The sequence below is a fragment of the Chlorocebus sabaeus genome, chromosome 7 (genome assembly GCF_047675955.1).
Source record: "Chlorocebus sabaeus isolate Y175 chromosome 7, mChlSab1.0.hap1, whole genome shotgun sequence".
Lineage (NCBI taxonomy): Eukaryota > Metazoa > Chordata > Mammalia > Primates > Cercopithecidae > Chlorocebus > Chlorocebus sabaeus.
Genome location: NC_132910.1, coordinates 135173557 through 135192504, shown reverse-complemented (window position 1 = coordinate 135192504; position 18948 = coordinate 135173557). Strand labels below are relative to the sequence as shown.

The 18948-nt window shown below is 42.4% G+C and overlaps 1 long non-coding RNA gene across 1 annotated transcript in view; it reads left to right on the top strand.

The window, feature by feature from the left end:
* Positions 1-5890: 5890 nt before the first annotated feature.
* The window catches only part of LOC140712054 (uncharacterized), a 67892-nt gene continuing 54834 nt past the window's right edge, over positions 5891-18948 (top strand). Inside the window, exon 1 of the long non-coding RNA XR_012093514.1 lies at positions 5891-6218. This is a non-coding gene — a long non-coding RNA (uncharacterized lncRNA). The remainder of the gene's footprint in view (positions 6219-18948) is intronic.

The following is an 18948-nucleotide window of genomic DNA, read 5'->3' as shown; positions in this document are numbered from 1 at the left end:
CTTGCATGCAATGTGATTTATTATTTTTGTTGTTGTTTGTCTGCTTTTTGTCGTAACCATACGGCCACCCTTCATGCTTTTCTCCCTTCTCATGCTTTATTATTGCCTTCTCGAGAGGGCTTGACTCTGATTAAAGAAAAACAGACACCAGTCGAATTTGTATAGAATAGAGGAGCTGTGGGAAAGAAACAGGTGGGAGGGATATGGGGTTAAAAGCAGGGTCAGGAGAAGACAGGTCAGAGGTTTGGATTTTGACTCTCTATAAAGGCTAAAACTCTCAACTAGAAACTTGTATGGTTTACTAGGCTGGTACCACCTCCCTCAGTTCCCATCATGCTGGCTACAAGGAAGTTTTACTAGAAAGAAAAAACAAAAATCAAATTATAAAATTGCAAATCACAGATGATCTGCAACAGATTGATTTTAGTGAATTTCATGGCTTCCAGGTGTCCTCACTTAAATACCGTGATGAATGCTTTTCATACCAAGCGTCTCACTCTCCCTGCCACTCAGTATCCCCACCACCACCACTTCTGCCAGGTGGCCGCATTTCAGTTTCCGGCTCATCACAGAACCTGGCGCCCTCCACTGGTGAAGCCACCTCTCTCCTGGTCTGGGCTTTGGAGTGGTAGCTGTTAGGAGAACCCAACCCATGAGCAGATCTGAGCAGCAGGCAGACGGCCCTTCTGAACCAGGTTGGAGACTTAACTTGCAGTAAGCTCACATCAGGCAGTGCATCCTGTCCTTAGTGGAAACATTTCTCATCTCTCCAGGAGACTGACCAGGTAATAAAGCCCTGAGAGGCAATAATTAACTTATTTAGAGACCCTCAGAGGGGAACAGAAATCACTGATGATTTTCCTGCCATCTCCTATCCCAGGTGAAACTGTGATTGTGAAGCAGCAAAAAGTCTAGGCACCTTGGGAGCAGGCTTCACTTCTTCAAGGTCAGCACAGGGAGGGGGTAGTCTGGTCAGCAGAAATGACCAGGAGATATGGAGTGAAGGGACCAGACACTAGGGGAGACATGTCTTTAATGACTGTCTACCCAGCATCCGTGTCTTCATATAGGGAGGGCACAGGGCTGGGAAGAAATTCAGTGAATCAGCCCCAGGAGGAGGCTTTGCTCTGTCCTAGGCCCCAAGAGGGCCAGATTTGCCCTGTTGAATCTCCAGAGAAGTTGGTAGGAAGGTATGAGTGCCTCTCTTGAACTTGTACCCAGAGCAACCTCCCCTGATCAGCAGAGGGTTAACTAACTTGAATTACACTTGAATTTCTTAGGAGATCAGGTCACAAAGGGCAAATAGTGGTCCAGAGACCAAAGTGTCTGATGGTCTGAAATGAGCCTGCACTATCACTAGGATTCATGTCTTAACATAAACAAGTTTCAGAAAGGGGTCAAACCCTTGTTTAAAGATAAATGTAAGCTGGGTGTGGAGGCACATGTCTGTAGTCCCAGCTACTCAGGAGGCTGAGACGGGAAGATCCTTTTAGCTCAGGAGTTCAAGACCAGCCTGGGCAACATAGGAAGATCCCATCTCAATTTTTTTTTTTTTAAAGGATAAACTTAAGCATATTAGAATTTGAAAGAGTTTATTTGAACAAACAGAGATTCATGGATCAGGCAGCTCCAAAGTGAAAGTGGTTGGAGGACGCACTGGAGGTGTTTGTAGGGAAGGCTTTTATAGCGTGAATGTAGAAGTAGAGTAGAGAAACTATTTGGTGAAAATTTGGGCAGTTGCATTATTTGAACTATCCTGGTGGAAGGCCTCTCATTACATAGGTAATACTCAGTCAGACACTTGTGGCTGGCTAAGCTTGTTTCATTTTGTCTGTGTAGGAACCCAGGCCATGGGAGCTATCTCAGCCTAACGGTCTTCCATTAAGTTATTTTACACCTTCTCTGTGTGTCAGGATAAGCAGAGGTCTTCCTCGCGAGGGTTCTTACCATCCTGTTTCCCTCAGCAAAGTGAAACTGTCCCTTTTGCGTCTGTAGGCAACCTTCTGAACAAAGGCTTTCCTAATATTCTTATCTCATCTTATTTTATTGTATCCTCTTCTCTGTACCTTGTTTACATGCTTCTGGAACACTTGTGTGTCTTGCACCCATCCCCTGCATTATTTAGGCAATCCTAAAAGAAGACTTCCAGGATGGATTGGTAGAGAACTGCTAGCATATTGAACCTTCTCTCTTTGTATCTGGAACTTTCATAATTACCTTAGTTCTCCACGCCAATTTTGCAATTATCTTTGTTCTCCACTTCAAAATACATATACCTCTGACAGAAGCTGAGCACATAAAAGGGACCTTTTCCAGCGGTATATATGAGGCAGAAAACATGATATATTTAAAATTATAAGCTAAAAGCTTTCTGACACCAAAAGCATGGGCAACAAAAGAAAAAGATAAGTAAATTGGACTTCATCAAAATTTAAAACTTTCACGCAATCAAAGAACAACCTGCAGAATGGAAGAAAATATTTCAAATAATATATTTGATAAGGGATTGATATCCAGAATATATAAAACAATGGATAAACAACTTAATTAAAAAATATTCAAAAGACTTACATAGACATTTTCCCAAAGAAGAGATACAAATGGCCATCAAGCACATAAAAGACGCTCAACATCACTGATTAGTAAGGAAATCAAAACCACATTAAGATACCGCTTCATACCCATTAAGATGGCAATTATTAAAAAAAAAACCGGGAAATAATAAGTTTTGGTGAGGATGTAGCCAAATCGGAGCTCCTGTGCATTGCTGGTGGACTCCACAATGGTATAGTCATGGTGGAAAAGAGTACAGTGGCTCCTTAAAAAAATGGAACGTAGAATTACCCTAGGAGTCATCAAGTCCACTTCTGGGTTTAAACCCACAAGAATTGAAAGCAGGGACTTCAACAGATATTTGCAAATTCATTTGCATAGCAGCGTTATTCATGATAGCAAAAAGGTGGAAGCAGTCATTGACAGAGGAATGGATAAACAAAATGTGATACAGACATACAGTGGAATATTACTTAGCCTTAAAAAGAGACATTCTGACGCATGCTACAACATGGATGAGCCTTGACATAAGGCTAAGTGAAAGAAGCTGGATACAAAAAACACTGCATGATTCCACTTATATGAGGTCTCTAGAACGTCATTTTCATAGAAACCAAAAGTAGAATGATGGTTCTCAAGTACTGGGAGGAGAGAGTAATGAAGGGCTATTGTTTAAGGGGTACAGAGTTTCAGTTTGGGAAGTTGAATAGGAAAAAGCTCTAGAGATGATGGATGGTGGTGATGGTTGTACAATCAGGTGATTGTATTTAGTGACACTGAACTATGCACTTAGAAATGGTTAAAATGGCAAATTTTATGCTATGTATATTTTGCCACAATAAAAATTAAAAGCTTTTTTAAAATTAAAAAATTTAGAAGAATTAAGATAAAAGTGATTAAAGCTATTTTAAAATTAGAGCTAAAATGAATTCTCCCTCAACCCCAATAACTATGTGCCAAAAGTGCTATTTCTCCTCTGATTATTCCACCTACTGTGAACATCCATGTGTGAGTTTTTGGCTAGTTCATAAAATAAACTTGAATGAGCATTAATTTTTTCTAATACTCTTCCTCTATCCACAAGCTACATTCTACACTCCACACTTGCAGACCACACCTGATACAGATGAATCATTTTTCTGCTCCCTCTCCCAATTCCCTCTAGTGCTGGTGTTTTATACACTACCTCCTGCTGCTCTAGGTCCAATCTCTGTGCAGTTTGATGTCTTGGTATCGGTAACTCTTGACCTGGATAACCAAAATCACAGTGAAATTGATGTTTTGTCTTTGAAGATTACCCTGGAATAGGAGAATCTTTGGGTGGTCCATCCATCTTCATTCATTCCTATTAACAATGTTAACAAGCAGTTACTGGCTTAGGACTTTAAAGAAGGAGAATTGTATTAATTTATCAGCTGACTCGGCATTACAGCGGCTTCGGAAGCATTTGTCATTGTTTGGGGATACAGTGAGGATAACATGAAATACTTAATGAAAAACTTTCACAAAACCTGGTCTCTTTCCAACAGCTTAGCTATGTGAGAAGAGCTTTTGTAACATGACAACTCTAAAAATAAAACCGTTTTCACGTTAAAGCTGTCCTTCCAGTTGCTGTTTCAAACTTTATCCCAAGAACTGAGGTGCCATTCAGTAAAAGGCAACTACAGTCTTCTCAACCATAAGGCTAAGTACTTGTTTTATGTTTTCTGGTGATGAATTTATTTCTTGTCTTTGAGTTTACAATGATAGGTATAAAAGTGATTGTCAGTAATATTTGTATAATTTAATTTCTAATAGAGTGAGTTTTCTATGTATGTGTTAGAGCTACGATAATCTTATTTTTATTTTTTTACTATTATTATTTTTTTGAGATGGAGTCTCACATACCCTGTCACCTCGGCTCAATGCAACCTCCACCTCCCTGGCTCAAATGGTTCTCCTGGCTCAGCCTCCCAAGTAGCTGGGATTACAGGCACCCACCACCACACCCATCTAATTTGTGTATTTTTAATAGAGACAGACTTTCACCATGTTGGCCAGGCTGGTCTCGAACTCCTGACCTCGTGATTTGCGTGCCTCAGCCTCCCAAAGTGTTGGGATTACAGGCGTGAGCCACCGCACCCGGCTGTAATTCTTCTGCCTCAGCCTCCTGAGTAGCTGGAATTGTAGGTGTGTACTACCATACCTAGCTAATTTTTGTATTTTTAGTGGAGATGGGGTTTCACCATGTTGGGCAGTATGGTCTCTATCTCTCGATGTCATGATCTGCCTGCCTCGGCCTCCCAAAGTGCTGGGATTACAGGCGTGAGCCACCGCGCCTGGCTGATATTCTTAATACCAGAATTTGTTTTGTGCTCTATGATGATGATACTAGTGAACTGTATTCTCAGCAATATTTTGCAGTCTTCACACTATTACTACACTTATTTGTATTTTTAGCTGGGTGTGGTGGCTCACACCTGTAATCTCAGCACTTTTGGAGTCTGAGACAGGTGGATCACTCAAGCTCAGGAGTTCGAGACCAGCCTGAGCAACATGGCAAAAGCCTATCTCTACTAAAAATACAAAAATTAGCCAGGTGCGGTAGTGCATGCCTGTAGTCCCAGCTACTTGGGAGGCTGAGGTGGGAGGATCGCTTGAGCCTGGAGGTGGAGGCTGCAGCGAACCGAGATTGTGCCACTGCACTCCAGCCTGGGCGACAAAGTTGGACCCTGTCTCAGGAAAAAAAAAAAAAAAAAAAAAAAAAAATCAACTATGTGCCGTGCACTGGAAAGACAAAAAGAAACAAAATCACTCCTGCATTTAAGAGGCTCACCTCTCTCGGAGGGAAAAGATAGAAACGATGAGCGGTAATGACTATGTACAATGGAAGTGAGACAGGCCTGTGCACCGGGGTGGACCCTCGGCAAGTTCACTCCCTTTACACTGCGGAGGGGCCCGGCCCCATCTCTTTCTGGGTGGAATCTGGGATTCAAATTGGCAGACAGGAAGGGCACGAGCAGGGACTCTGGTTTCGCAGAGGGTTCCTTTTCCTCCCCTTTTCCCTTTTCACCCAATAAAACCCTGCTTTACTCATCCTTCAAACCGTCTGCAAGCCTCCGTTTTTGTGGCTGTGGGCCGGGCAAGGAGCTCGTCGTCAGCTGAACTAAGATAAAGTCCTGTTAACAGGAGCATGGAGGGAGGTCTCTGCTGAGGGTCCGGAGATCTTGCAGCTGAACTAAGGGAAGGTCCTGTAAAAGGAGCATGGAGGGAGGTCTCTGCTGAGGGTCCGGAGATCTTGCAGAAGAGGCAGGGCTTCAGGACAGACTTGTAGCATGAGTAAGTGATGGGCAGGGCGTGGGAGTGGGGAAGGGAGCATTCCAGGAAGCGGAAACAGCCTGGACCCAGGAAAGAGGGGCAGAGGGCAAACGGTAGGAAAAGGCACATCATTCCCTAGGGCTGGAGGGAGAAGACGAGCACACAGAGGTGGAGAGTACAAATGGGAGGCGAAATGTGTGCTGGATCCTGGTCATAAAGGAACTGCTATTCCCTTGGAAGGAGGGGACACTACCCTGAAAAGCTACTGAGGGATTTCAAGCAGAGAAGAGCTGCAACCTGATGTGTCAATCTGAAGAGCACTCTGTCATTTATGAATAAGGAAACGTTGGAACTTTAAGAGACACAGAGTGAGTCTGCATACTTCCTTTTCTATGACAACTTCGACACACCCTTAATACACATTCTCATGATTATGTGGATTGTGAGGTGGTATCGGGGTTCTCAAAGGAGATGGTTATTCCTGGTTGTTAGTAGTTTCTTAAATTTTCGTTTCTTTTAACATGATTTGTTTTGGGGCCGGGTGCGGTGACTGTAATCCCAGCACTTTGGGAGGCCAAGGCGGGCGGATCACGAGGTCAGGAGACCGAGACCATCCTGGCTACCACGGTGAAACCCCGTCTCTATTAAAAAGACAAAAAAATTACCCAGGCGTGGTGGCGGGTGCCTGTAGTCCCAGCTACTCGGGAGACAGGCAGGAGAATGGTGTGAACCCGGGAGGCGGAGCTTGCAGTGAACCGAGACAGCGCCACTGCCCTCCAGCCTGGGTGACAGAGCGAGACGCCGTCTCAAAAAAAAAAAAAAAAAATTTGTTTTGGTTTTTCTGCGTTTTTGTTGCTGGTTTTTTAGAGGTGGGGGTCTCACTATGTTGCCCAGGCTGGTCTGGAACTCCTGGGCTCAAGCCATCCTCCCCGCTCAGACTCCGGAGTAGCTGGGACCACAGGCCACACCATCGCTCCTGGTTTTGGTGATGCTTTTTATTATGGAGATTTTCAAGTGTATACAAAATCAGACAAAGTTGAGTAATGTATGCTTATGTGCCCCTCACCACCCCCAACAACCAGCATCCTCTGGCCTTTACACTGGAAACTGTAGAGATAAAGTCTCCTCAGCAATGCTTAGAGTTATGACAGATGAAGTCTCTCGGGCAGTTCCCCCAATCAGACAAAATAAACTCTGCATTTCCCTCGTAATCAGATGACCACTCCCTGCTGCCAACAGCCCCACCCAGGTACTACTTCCTAGAGTGCCATACTTGCCCTGGGATAGGCAAAGCCAGGCTTCCAGAGCCCATCAAAACTTCCTCAGACACCACAGACTTCCTCAGAAATGCTCTGTGTTCTGTCTTGACCTTTCACATTTGTTGCTTCCTCTCAACACGAACATTTGCTTTGGTCAGGGGTGAATAAACCATGGGTGAATTCAGGCCTCAAACTCCTTGGGAGGAAGCAGAGTTCACACCAGACAGAGAGGAGGCAGGAGTTCCCCCAGTTCAAGGTGCACACAGCAGGGACCTGGGGTACAGGGCACATCCCTGGCTCCTTCTCTGCTGTCTCCGCAGTCGGACCTGGCCAAGAGGCTCTGCCACTGGACTCTGGACTCTGCACTCTGCCTCCTGATTCCAAACTCCACACCAGGGAGTGGCCACCACAGCTTGATTACTGTCTATTGAGTGTTCGTCATATACCAGGTATTGTGTCGATGCTGTCAATCCTCATAATTGCCCTTTGAGTTAAGTTTTCTTAACACCTTTGCATGGATGAGGAAACTGAGGCTTGAGAGTTTAAGCAGTTTGTACCAAGCCACATAGACTGTAAGTGGCAGAGCTGGAATTTGAACTCAGGTCTGACTGATTTCAAAGCCCAATACCTCTCTGGTGGATGGAAACAAGAGGAGAGGTTCATTGGCCAGGCATGGTGGCTCACGCCTGTAATCCCAGCACTTTGGGAGGCTGAGGTGGGCAGATGATGAGGCCAGGAGATTGAGACCATCCTGGCTAACGCGGCAAAACCCCATCTCTACTAAAAATACAAAAATTAGCCAGGCGTGGTGGCACGCACCTGTAGTCACAGCTACTCGGGAGACCGAGGCAGGAGAATTGCTTGAACCCGGGAGGTGGAGGTTGCAGTGAGCAGAGATTGTGCCACTGCACTCCAGCCTGGGCAACAGAGCAAGACTGTCTCAACAACAACAAAAAAAAAAAAAAAAAAAAAAAAAGGAGGAGTGCAGTCTGTTGCCCAGCCTGGAGTACAGTGGCACAATCTTGGCTCACTGCAAGCTCCACCTTCCAGGTTCATGCCATTCTCCTGCTTCAGCCTCCCGAGTAGCTGGGACTATAGGCGCCGCCACCACGCCCGGCTAATTTTGTTTGTATTTTTTTAGTTGAGACAGGGTTTCACCATGTTAGCCAGGATGGTCTCGATCTCCTGACCTCGTGATCCGCCCGCCTCTGTCTCCCAAAGTGCTGGGATTACAGGCTTGAGCCACCGCACCCAATGTGTGAAACCAAGTTTTTAAAAAATTATTTTTACTTTTGTAGATTTGGGGGCTACAACTGTAGTTACCTTACATGGCTACATAGCATACTGGTGAAGTGTGGGCCCTTAGAGAAACTCTCACTAGAAAAGTGCATGTTGTCCCTATAGGTAATTTTTCGTCTCTCACCCCCGCCCACCCTCCTACCTTTTTGAGTCTCTGATGTCTATTGTCCCACTCTCTATGTCCACGTGTACATGTTATTTAGCTGGCACTTAGAAGTGAGAAAATGTGATACTTGACTTTCTGTTTCTGTTATATTTCACTTAAGATAGCGGCCTCCAGTTCCATGCATGCTGCTGCAAAAGACATGACTTCATTATTTTTTATGGCTGACTAGTATTCCATGGAGTATACACATTTTCTTCACTCGGTCCTCCACTGATGAACACTTAGGTTGATTCTCCATGTTTGCTGTTGTGCATTGATTGCATTTTGACTGCTACCCATCCCATGAGGGCGGGTGTGAAATTTTCCCCTTGTGTCATGTTGACATTCAAAATTAAGTTTCAGATTCTGGAACATTTTGGATGTTTGGATTAGAGATATTCAACCCTCATTTACACCATGTGTATTAGTTTCCTAGGCCGCCATGGCAAAGTACCACAAAGTGTGTGGCTTAAAACAATAGAAATTTATTCTCTTCTTGTTCTGGAGGCCAGAAATCTGGAACCAAGGTCAGCTGGGCTATGTTTCCTCTGAGATCCTGGGTAGAAGTCTTCTTTACCTCTTCCTAGCTTCTGGTGGGGGCGTCAATCCCTGCCACTCCTTAGTTTGCAGACGCTGCTCTAATCTCTGCCCCCAGAGGCATTCCTGATGGGTGTGTCTGTCTGCGTCTCTTCTCCTCCTCTTATAAGGACGCTAGTTGTATTGAATTAAGGACCCATCCCACTCCAGTGTGACCTCATTTTAACTAATTGTATCTGCAGTGACCCTATTTCCAAATAAGGCCACATTCGGAGCTTCTGGGAGTTGGATTTCAACATATCTTTTTGAGGACACAATTCAAATTATAACACTATGGAAATCAGCAAACACTACAAATCAGGGCTTTTTTTTAAAAAAAAGAATTAAAATGTTAAATTTTTTAGAATTGGTTTCCAGCACATCAGTGTGTTGGTCTGTCACATGACATCAGGACAGGGCCACTCACCTGAAATATCACTTTTCCATGGGGATTTTTCATCAGAAATTTCCACATACTCCAAATGGACTATATGCTGTCTGTCAGAGTAAGAATTAAAGGTGACAGCATGCTAGTTAGGATTTACCAGTCATTTTTTAGCCTTTTAAACATTTCTTATATGTATTTCCATTATAGAAAACTTAAAAAATATGGGAGAGTAGAAAGAGAAGTTAAAAAAAAAACATTCATAGTTCCAGCATCCAAGGAGAGAGCTCTTAATAATCCCTGAAAAATTTTCTTCAAAAATATTTTTGGAACTTTTTCTCACTTTTTCTTTTGCCATTTATATTTTTTCTCTTGTGTTGAACCTGTTCGAGAACTTTGGCTTTTTTTCCTAATGCTTTTTATTTTATATATATTTTAAATGTGTGAGCAATACATCAACACACTTACAGTTGAAACAGTAAGATAAGCAAAATCCATCTTGACCACTGCCTCAATCCCAGTCTTTCCCTCTGGATGTAGACACTGTTGTTAGTTTCAGGTGGATCCTTCCAGACCCTTTTCAATGCATTTTATGCATTAATATTTTTGTTCATACATAAACCATATCATATGATGTATTTGTATCCTATAGTTTACTCCTTCCCCCACCCAATAAATTGTATGTCCTTGACAGCTTTTCATATTAGATTTAACTTGTTCTCTTTAACTGCTGCAACATATTTCATCCTATAAATAAGTCATATTTTATGTCATTGTTCTCCTGTTGCTGATTTTTAGATTGGTTTTGATCTTTCATGATTGCAATTATGAAGCAATGAATGTCCTTTTACATGCCTCTTTGTGCCCATATACAAGCGTTTCTCTCGGATAAATAACAAGAAGCAGAATTTTTAACTTGAAGAGTATTTATAATTTTAATATCATGCTAAATCTCCTTTAAAAGAATACCAATAAACCTTCCCACTGTATCCAATTCTCCGCATCCTAACCAATACAAATATTTTAAAAGTTTGTTGATCTGATAGGAAAAACATGGCATTTTTCTGTTGTCCTTTTGGTTTGCATTTTTAAGAGATTGCTAGTGAGGTTTATTGGCTACTTAATATCTCTCTCAGTTTGGTCAATTTCAGTGGGTCTTCATGCATGTAGAACCCATCAGTCCCTCTTAATGGTCTAATCTGCAGTAGGTTTAAAGCTCAGGCTCTTGAAAGAAAACTTCATATGTTTAATAATGGGTGCATTATGGAAATAAAGCTAGTGTTTCATCTGAATTCAGATGGTCTCTCAGTTTATTAATGAATCCATTTCTATCACTGATGCTCTTTTAAGGAGGTGTGATAGTGTCTCAGGATTTGAAAAAGTAGGATTGCATTTTTAAAAAATTTGTTAACTTAGAATTTACCCTGGAAAAAATTTCTGCAAAGTCAACTAGAGAATCAAAAATTAAGCAAATCTTCCAATATAGTCATCAGCTTCACTGCTTAATCCAGGGGGAACTTCAATCCTAATTTCTAAATTTCTGAAGATTATTTTCAGTTATGTCAAAGAAGACAGCAGAAGCTCTCTTAACTGATGTGATTTACATTAGTAGGTAGTTGTATAATTATAAGAGTTAGTAAAAGCGGAGAGTTGAAAAATAGAAACAAATGTTAAACATTGTAACAGAAAATAAAAATATACTCATTTATCCATCTTTTATAGGCAGGGACCAAGGTATTTTCTCTTTGTATAGATCTGCTGACCTCATTTCGATGTAGTCTTTTTTTTTTTTTTTTTTGAGACAGAGTTTTGCTCTTGTTGCCCAGGCTGGAGTGCAGTGGTGTGATCTCGGCTCACTGACTGCATCTTCTGCCTCCCGGGTTCAAGTGATTCTCCTGCCTCAGCCTCCTGAGTAGCTGGGATTACGGGCATGTGCCACAACGCCCGGTTAATTTTTGTGTGCGTGTGCGCATGGCTAATTTTTTTTTTTTAATTTTTTTTTTTTTTTTTTTTTTTTTTGGTATTTTTAGTAGAGACGGAGTTTCCCCGTGTTGGCCAGGCTGATCTCGAACACCTGGCCTCAGGTGATCCACCCACTTCTGCTTTCCAAAGTGCTGGATTACAGGTGTGAGCCACCACGCCTGGCCCTATGAAGTCTTTCTTGCGTAAATCACCCCCGTATGTATCATCTCCAATTTCCAGGGTTTCTTTAAAGTGGATCGAAAACTTTAATGTATTTTTTTTTTTTTTTTTTTTTTGAGACGGAGTCTTGCTCTGTCGCCCAGGCTGGAGTGCAGTGGCGCGATCTCGGCTCACTGCAAGCTCCGCCTCCCGGGTTCCTGCCATTCTCCTGCCTCAGCCTCCCGAGGAGCTGGGACTACAGACGCCGCCGCCACACCCGGCTAATTTTGTTTGTATTTTTTAATAGAGACGGGGTTTCACCCTGTTAGCCAGGATGGTCTCGATCTCCTGACCTTGTGATCCACACGCCTCGGCCTCCCAAAGTGCTGGGATTACAGGCGTGAGCCACCGCGCCCGGCCACTTTAATGTATTTGAAAAGTATTCTGTGTATAGTCTAATTAAACAGTATTTCTCAGCCACTTAGCTTTCTTGCCTTTCCTCAAAGCACTCAATGATGATCATTGAAACAGCAAGTCACTTTTGTTTTGGACTCACAGCTCCTTACTTCGCATGCAGCTTAATTAAATTACATGTTAACAGTAAGTACAAATGGTGCCAGTGGGTTTGAAGACAACAACTAACTCTGGAAAACTAACATCTCAACTAATGGAAGGAAAAGGAAGCTGGCCTGTTGGAGAAAAGCCTCCGTGCGCCAACAGCACGAGTCAGATACATTATTACTGAGGTTGTGGGCAGTACAGGTCAACTGGAGAGTCCACGAAATGGAAATCTTTTAAGCAGGGTTCACTCTGTTACAAAACACACTAAAGTAAATGTCTCAGTGCACAATTAGTTTGGAAAAACTCGAACTAAGAAAAGATAAAATTGAACTAGGCACAGAAAAACGGATTGGGTAATGTGGTCAAAGTGCTTTGATTTCTTGGGTAAAAAAGATAACCATGAGGTAAGACATTGAATAGCTAGCGGGAGAAAGGAAAACTAGACTTAAGTTAGTAGAACTGAGCCTTAGTATGTTATTGGGAGATTATTTAGTTACACTGGAAAAATACAATTATTTAACCTCTTTGTGCCTCGGTTTCCTCTTGTTAAATTTGAAGAATCATTCCTAATTTACTTAATAGCATCATTATGATAATCAGAATATATATTAGTGGATGATGGGCTCCCAAAGGCAGAGACCACGCCCTCTTCATTTTTTGTGATCCATGGCATTTGTGAGGTGATGACCCCTTCAAAAATAAAATGTGAACGAGATAATACTTGTCTTCGAAGTATCCACTGACTGGGAAAATCAACCCATGCCTAGGAGGGTTCTCAGGGCTCCCTGCGGTGGTGCCTCACCCGTGAGGTGTGAGTGGCACTGGTTGGGAGTTGCATTTTCTTGGCACTCAGCACACAACCCCTTTCTGTAGTACACATTTCGCAAGTGTTTGCTGCTGAACTTTCAAAGGCAAAGGCACCATAGCAGTAGTAATTTTTTCTTTTTTTTGAAACAGAGTCTTGCTCTCTCACCCAGGCTGGAGTGCAGTGGCATGATCTCCGATCTCCGCTCACTGCAACCTCCACCTCCCAGGTTCAAGCAATTCTTGTGCCTTGGCCTTCTAAGAAGCTGGGATTATAGGTCCGCACCACCATCCCCAGCTAATTTTTGTATTTTTAGTAGAGACGGAGTTTTGTTATGTTGGCCAGGCCGGTCTTGAACTCCTGGGCCTCAAGCAGCCTGCCTCGGCCTCCCAAAGTACTGGGATTACAGACATGAGCTGCCATGCCTGGTTATAGTAGTATTTATATTAGACCCAAACTTTGCTGTTGATATAGTCAAAACAGAACTGTTTTTATTTGAAGTTTCTTTTTCACTATATATACATATTTTGAGAGGGAGTCTCACTCTATCTCCCAGGCTGGAGTGTGCAGTGGCACGATGGCACGATCTCGGCTCACTGCAACCTCTGCCTCCTGGGTTCAAGTGATTCTCCTGCCTCAGCATCCCAAGTAGCTGGGACTACAGGCGCGTGCCACCACGCCCGGCTAATTTTTGTATTTTTAGTAGAGATGGGGTTTCACTATGTTGGTCAGGCTGGTCTCGAACTCCTGACCTCGTGATTTGCCCACCTCGGCTTCCCAAAGTGCTGGGATTACAGGTATAAGCCACCGCGCCCGGCGTTTCACTAGATATTTTATTTGTGATGGAAACTATCTCAGCAGTTCAGATGCCTGACTGACAGCTGGGTCAGGATTGAGGTGCCATTGCCACTAAAAGCAAGGGCCATGACTTTCACCCAGCTAGAGGGATTAATAGCTCTTCATGATTTGTACTCGGCCTTCGCCTCCTTTAGTACAGAAAACTGAGAATTGACTGTTACTATTTTATTTCTTTGTTACCTTTTATGTAGTATTATTTGTTATTTATTACGTAGCATTATGTAGTATTATTATCTTAATCAATATAATACTCAAATAAATCCAAATAAAACAAATAATAGTATACAGATAGTATAAATAATATAAATACTACTAACAGTCAAATCTTAAGTAATTGAAGAAATAAAAATCACAAAAAAAGATGCTCTATGCTGGACTCCATATTTACTTATTTATACCTAACTTTTAGAAAATTCCAGCTTTCCCTTCTCTGAATTTCCTGGGTTCTGTCTAAGTTCTCTGATTAATAACCTCATCTTTTGGCTCCAACTATATATTCCTTGATTGTAGATTTAAATTCCCAAGTGGTTGTCTCACTCCCCTCCCCTAAAAGGAGCTGATTAATTAGGTTAAAGCACAGTCCCAATAACTAATTTAACTATGTTCTATTTAAGTAGTAGCTTTCTCTCTCTCTCTTTCTCTCTTGTGACATCCTTCTATTCAATGTAAAGAAAAAAGGCCTTCTTGTCAAAATTTATTAAGACATTATATATACCATATAATCTTCAACCTCCTAGTTCTGCTCTGATATGTATTATTTCTTTCCTTCTACTATTTCTGGGTTTGATTTATTCTTGCTGTTCTAGTCCTTGAGGTACATCATTAAGTTGTGTATTCGACATATTTTTCTACTTTTTTGATGTAGGCATTTATTGCTATAAACTTCCCTCTTAATATTGCTTCTGCTGTATCCCACAGGTTTTTGTATGTTGTTTATATTTTCATTTGTTTTAAGAAATTTAAAAATTTTTTTCTTAATGGTTGTTCAGAAGCAGGTTGTTCGATCTCCACGTATTTGTAGTTTCTGAAGTTTCTCTTTTTATTGATTTCTAGTTTGATTTCATTGTAGTCTGATAAGATACTTGATATGATTTTGATTTAAAAAATTTGTTGAGCTGGGCATGGTGACTCACGCCTGTAATCCCATCACTTTGGGAAGCTGAGGCAAGCAGATTACTTGAGCCCAGAAGTTTGAAACCAGCCTGGGCAACATGGTGAAACCCCGTCTCTACAAAAAAATACAAAAAATTAGCCAGCCATGGTGGTGTGTGCCTGTAGTCCCAGCTATTTGGGAGACTGAGATGGGAGGATCACCTTAACCCTGGGGAGATTGAGACTGCAGTGAGCCATGAGTGCCACTGCACTCCGGTTCTGAGCGACAGAGTGAGACCCTGTCTCAAAAAACAAAAACACACAGACATATACATAAATACTCTGCAGAATCTGTGTAAGTATGTATGCATTTCCCTGCAGAGGACAAAGGCTACATAAGGGACACTATTTGTAAAGTGTGTGTGTGTGTGTGTGTGTGTGTTTGAGATGGAGATTTTTTGAGACTGGCTATCTGGCCAATTTCAAAATTCCACAAGGATGAAAATTGGGTGGCAGGCATTTGACTTGCATAGTTATGCATTTTATTTGGTTACCCAGGTCTTCCACACAACCCATTTCATTAGTCATTAGTCAAATTCTTTTTTTTTTTTTCTTTTTGAGACAGAGTCTTGCTCTGTCACCCAGGCTGGAGTGCAGTGGCACAATTTCAGCTCACTGCAACCTCTGCCTCCCGGGTTCAAGCGATTCTTCTGCCTCAGCCTCCTGAATAGCTGGGACCACAAGCGCGTGCCACCACGCCCAGCTAATTTTTGTATTTTTAGTACAGACAGGGTTTCACCATGTTGGCCAGGCTGGTCTTGAACTCCTGAGTTTGTGATCTACCCGCCTCGGCCTCCCAAAGTGCTGGGATTACAGGTATGAGCCACTGTGCATGGCCATAAAGTTTTTTTTCTGTAATTTTTTTGGTTTTCTTTTCTTTTCTAGAAAGAAATAGGGAGGAAGGAAGAGAGGAAGGATCTGAAGTAAATCTGATAAAACTTTGTAGCAGATACCAAGGTGTTTAAAAATTGCTATGTGTTTTCCTTTATACTTAAAATATTTCAAACCAAAACAGTATTTCATCCTTGTAAACAATGAGGAAAATACACGTAAGTTTTATAAAATGCAACCCTCTCATCCAAAGAAGATTAATTTTAACAGTTTGATGTATATGATTACAGACTGTGCCATACTTTCATTTGCCTACAAGTCCTATATATAATATGGGTTGGTGCTTTTTGTTGTTTTTTTTTGGGGGGGGGATATTTTTTGAAGAAGCCAAAATTTTAAAAAAATACTCTATTTACAAGTGGATGACTTTGAGGTTTGTTCTTTCTCTGAGTCTGCGTTGGCTCGCCTTCCTTGATTTATGACGTTTTGTCACAGTTCCACAGTCCTGTTTGCAGATGTTGTGGGTTATTCTTCACCCCACTCTGTCCACTTGGGGGCTATCTCAGTCCATTTCAGATCTGATACTGGACGGAGGCCGACACCCGTTTCCAAGCCAAGTCTCCCTGTGCGGCCGACGTTCACCAGATCACCCTCTCTCTGTGAAACGAGGTCTCCTAACGGCACCCCCTGACTTTCTGACACCCTTCATACGTTTGTCCCTTAGTAGCCACAGTATTCCCCACCGGTGGATTCAATCAACCAGAAATCGAAAATAGCCTTTAATCAATTGCATCTGTACTGAACATGTACAGACTTTTTTCCTTATCATTATTCCCTAAACAACACAGTATAACAATTATTAACATTGCATTAGGTATTAGAAATAATCCAGAGAAGATTTAAAGTACACGGAGGATGTGCGTAGGCGATATGCAAATATTACGCCATTTTATATCAGGGACTTGAGCATTCCGGATTTGGTATCAGTAGAGGTCCTGGAACCAATTCCCCCAGGCATGTGGAAGGAGGACTGTGTCATTCAGGAAAAAGTACAGTCCTCTGTGGTACTGCCCCCAGCTCCCCGCCTTCACCACTGCGCCTGCGCCTCCGAGAGCGGACTACAACTCCCAGGATGCACCGCGCCCGCCACCGCCATGGCAGCCCGACTTCCTGCCGGGCGTTTCCTGTGACTTAGGGCTCCGCCCAGTATGGGGAAAGTTTAAGGTGGAAAGGCGGTTGTTTGTCGGCTGCTTGGGAAGGTATTGGGAACAGCTTATGTTTTTCTTTCACAAAAAAGCAGCAGGCACCACAGAGAGAGTCGGCTGTCTAGGTTTTTGATGTGCACAGACCTTGCTTCTCTGAACCGGGAGAGAGGTGTTTGCCCCTCACTGCGGGGGCCCAGCACAGGTGGTTCCTGCTGGCTCCTGTCCTCGGTCATCTCGTCCTTGGAGTTGTGGGAATCCCTCCCAGAGTGTGGGATAGGCTGACAATCCTGGATGTTACTGTTGTGGTGAATGTTTTCTGTTTAAGGGATTTTAGTGGGAAATTTAGAGGAACGTAGAGGAGGCTGTTGGGTATTTTACCCTGCGTGCTTCCTTTAGAGGCTGTTCTGAGCTATGGACTTTGTAATCCTTGGACCCGGCATTCTTACCATGTTCTTTTCAACTGGTTTTTTGTTACTGTGTTTGTTCTGAAGACAGTGTCCTGGGGGAATGAGACTTCATAACGCGCCGCTTGACTGACAGACACCCTTAATGTTTGTAATTCATGGAAACCTACAGTCCCTACTTCATCCCCCCAAAAAAGCAAAACATCCGAGTTAGGGGTATGTCAGATTGAGATACAACACGTTGAAGACTGAATGGTGGCTGGAAGGTGAGCAGTTAGAAATGATTGTGAATTCCTTTCCAGTATATTGTTAAGAAGGATAGGATGGTGGTTTGACACCCAGCTCTGCTATTTATTAATTCTGTTACCTCTTACGGGTTAGTTTCCCTCTTTGAGTCTCAGTTTCTTGTCTGTAAAATAAGGGTGATATTGCCTGTCCTCCCTGCTTGACAGTTTTTGTGAAGGCAGTTCCAAATAAAGTATGTCAACATAGTTCCTAAACGCCACAGACTCCTAAAAGTCAGTGAGTTGGTAATTAGTAAAGTGTCCAGTGTAATGAAAGGCCAGGGCCACTAGAAATGCCGTTCAAAAACAGACCACATCTACAAAATACCTTCACAGTAACACCTAGATTAGTGTTTGATTAAATAATTGAATTAATAATAATAATAGCCTAGGCTAATTGACACATAAAACTAACCCTCATACCCCAGAAAGTCTTTGCTCAAATATTATGTTTTCATAACATTTAAAATTGCAATCCTACACACGTGCACACCTTCCCTAATATTCTCTCTCCCCCTTCCCCTATCTTGTTTTCCTTTAGCATTTGTTATCTTTGAGCCATCCCTGTATTTCTTATCTCTGTGTTTATTTTCTCTGCCTTCTCTGGAATGTGAGCTCCACATGGGCGGGGACTTTTTGTCAATGTTGTGAACTGATGAATCCTCAGCACCCAGCACAGTATCTGGCACACAGTGGGCTCTTAAGAAACCTTTGCAGATGACCGAATGAAGCATTAATGTGAGCACTCAGTAAATATTTTTTCCAATGAATTTAGAGCTGGAGTTCATCATGAGATATTCCTGAACAGCCTCAGTAGGAGAGAAGTAGGAAAAGGGTAGAAGGATGGCAGATTATAGGAAAAAAGAGAAAAATTTCAGAGTTTGACATCTAAGAAGTTGAAGAATTAGCAAAGAAGGAGCACAGACTTGGGTGTCAGTTCCCTTTACCCCTTACTTAGCTGTGTAACTTTGGACAGGTTGGCTGATCTCCTTGAACTTCAGTTTCTTCGTCTGTAAACTGGGAATAGGAATACTTAGCATGTAGGGTTGTACCAGTGGTGAAAAATTGATGCACATAATGGGCTTAGCATAGGGCCTGGCCCATAGTGAGTGTTTGTTTAAAGAGGTGGCTGTTGTCACCGTCATCGTCATTATTCAATATCAAAGTGGGGAAATTTATAGGAAATCATAGAAGTGTACTAAAAGTACAATTG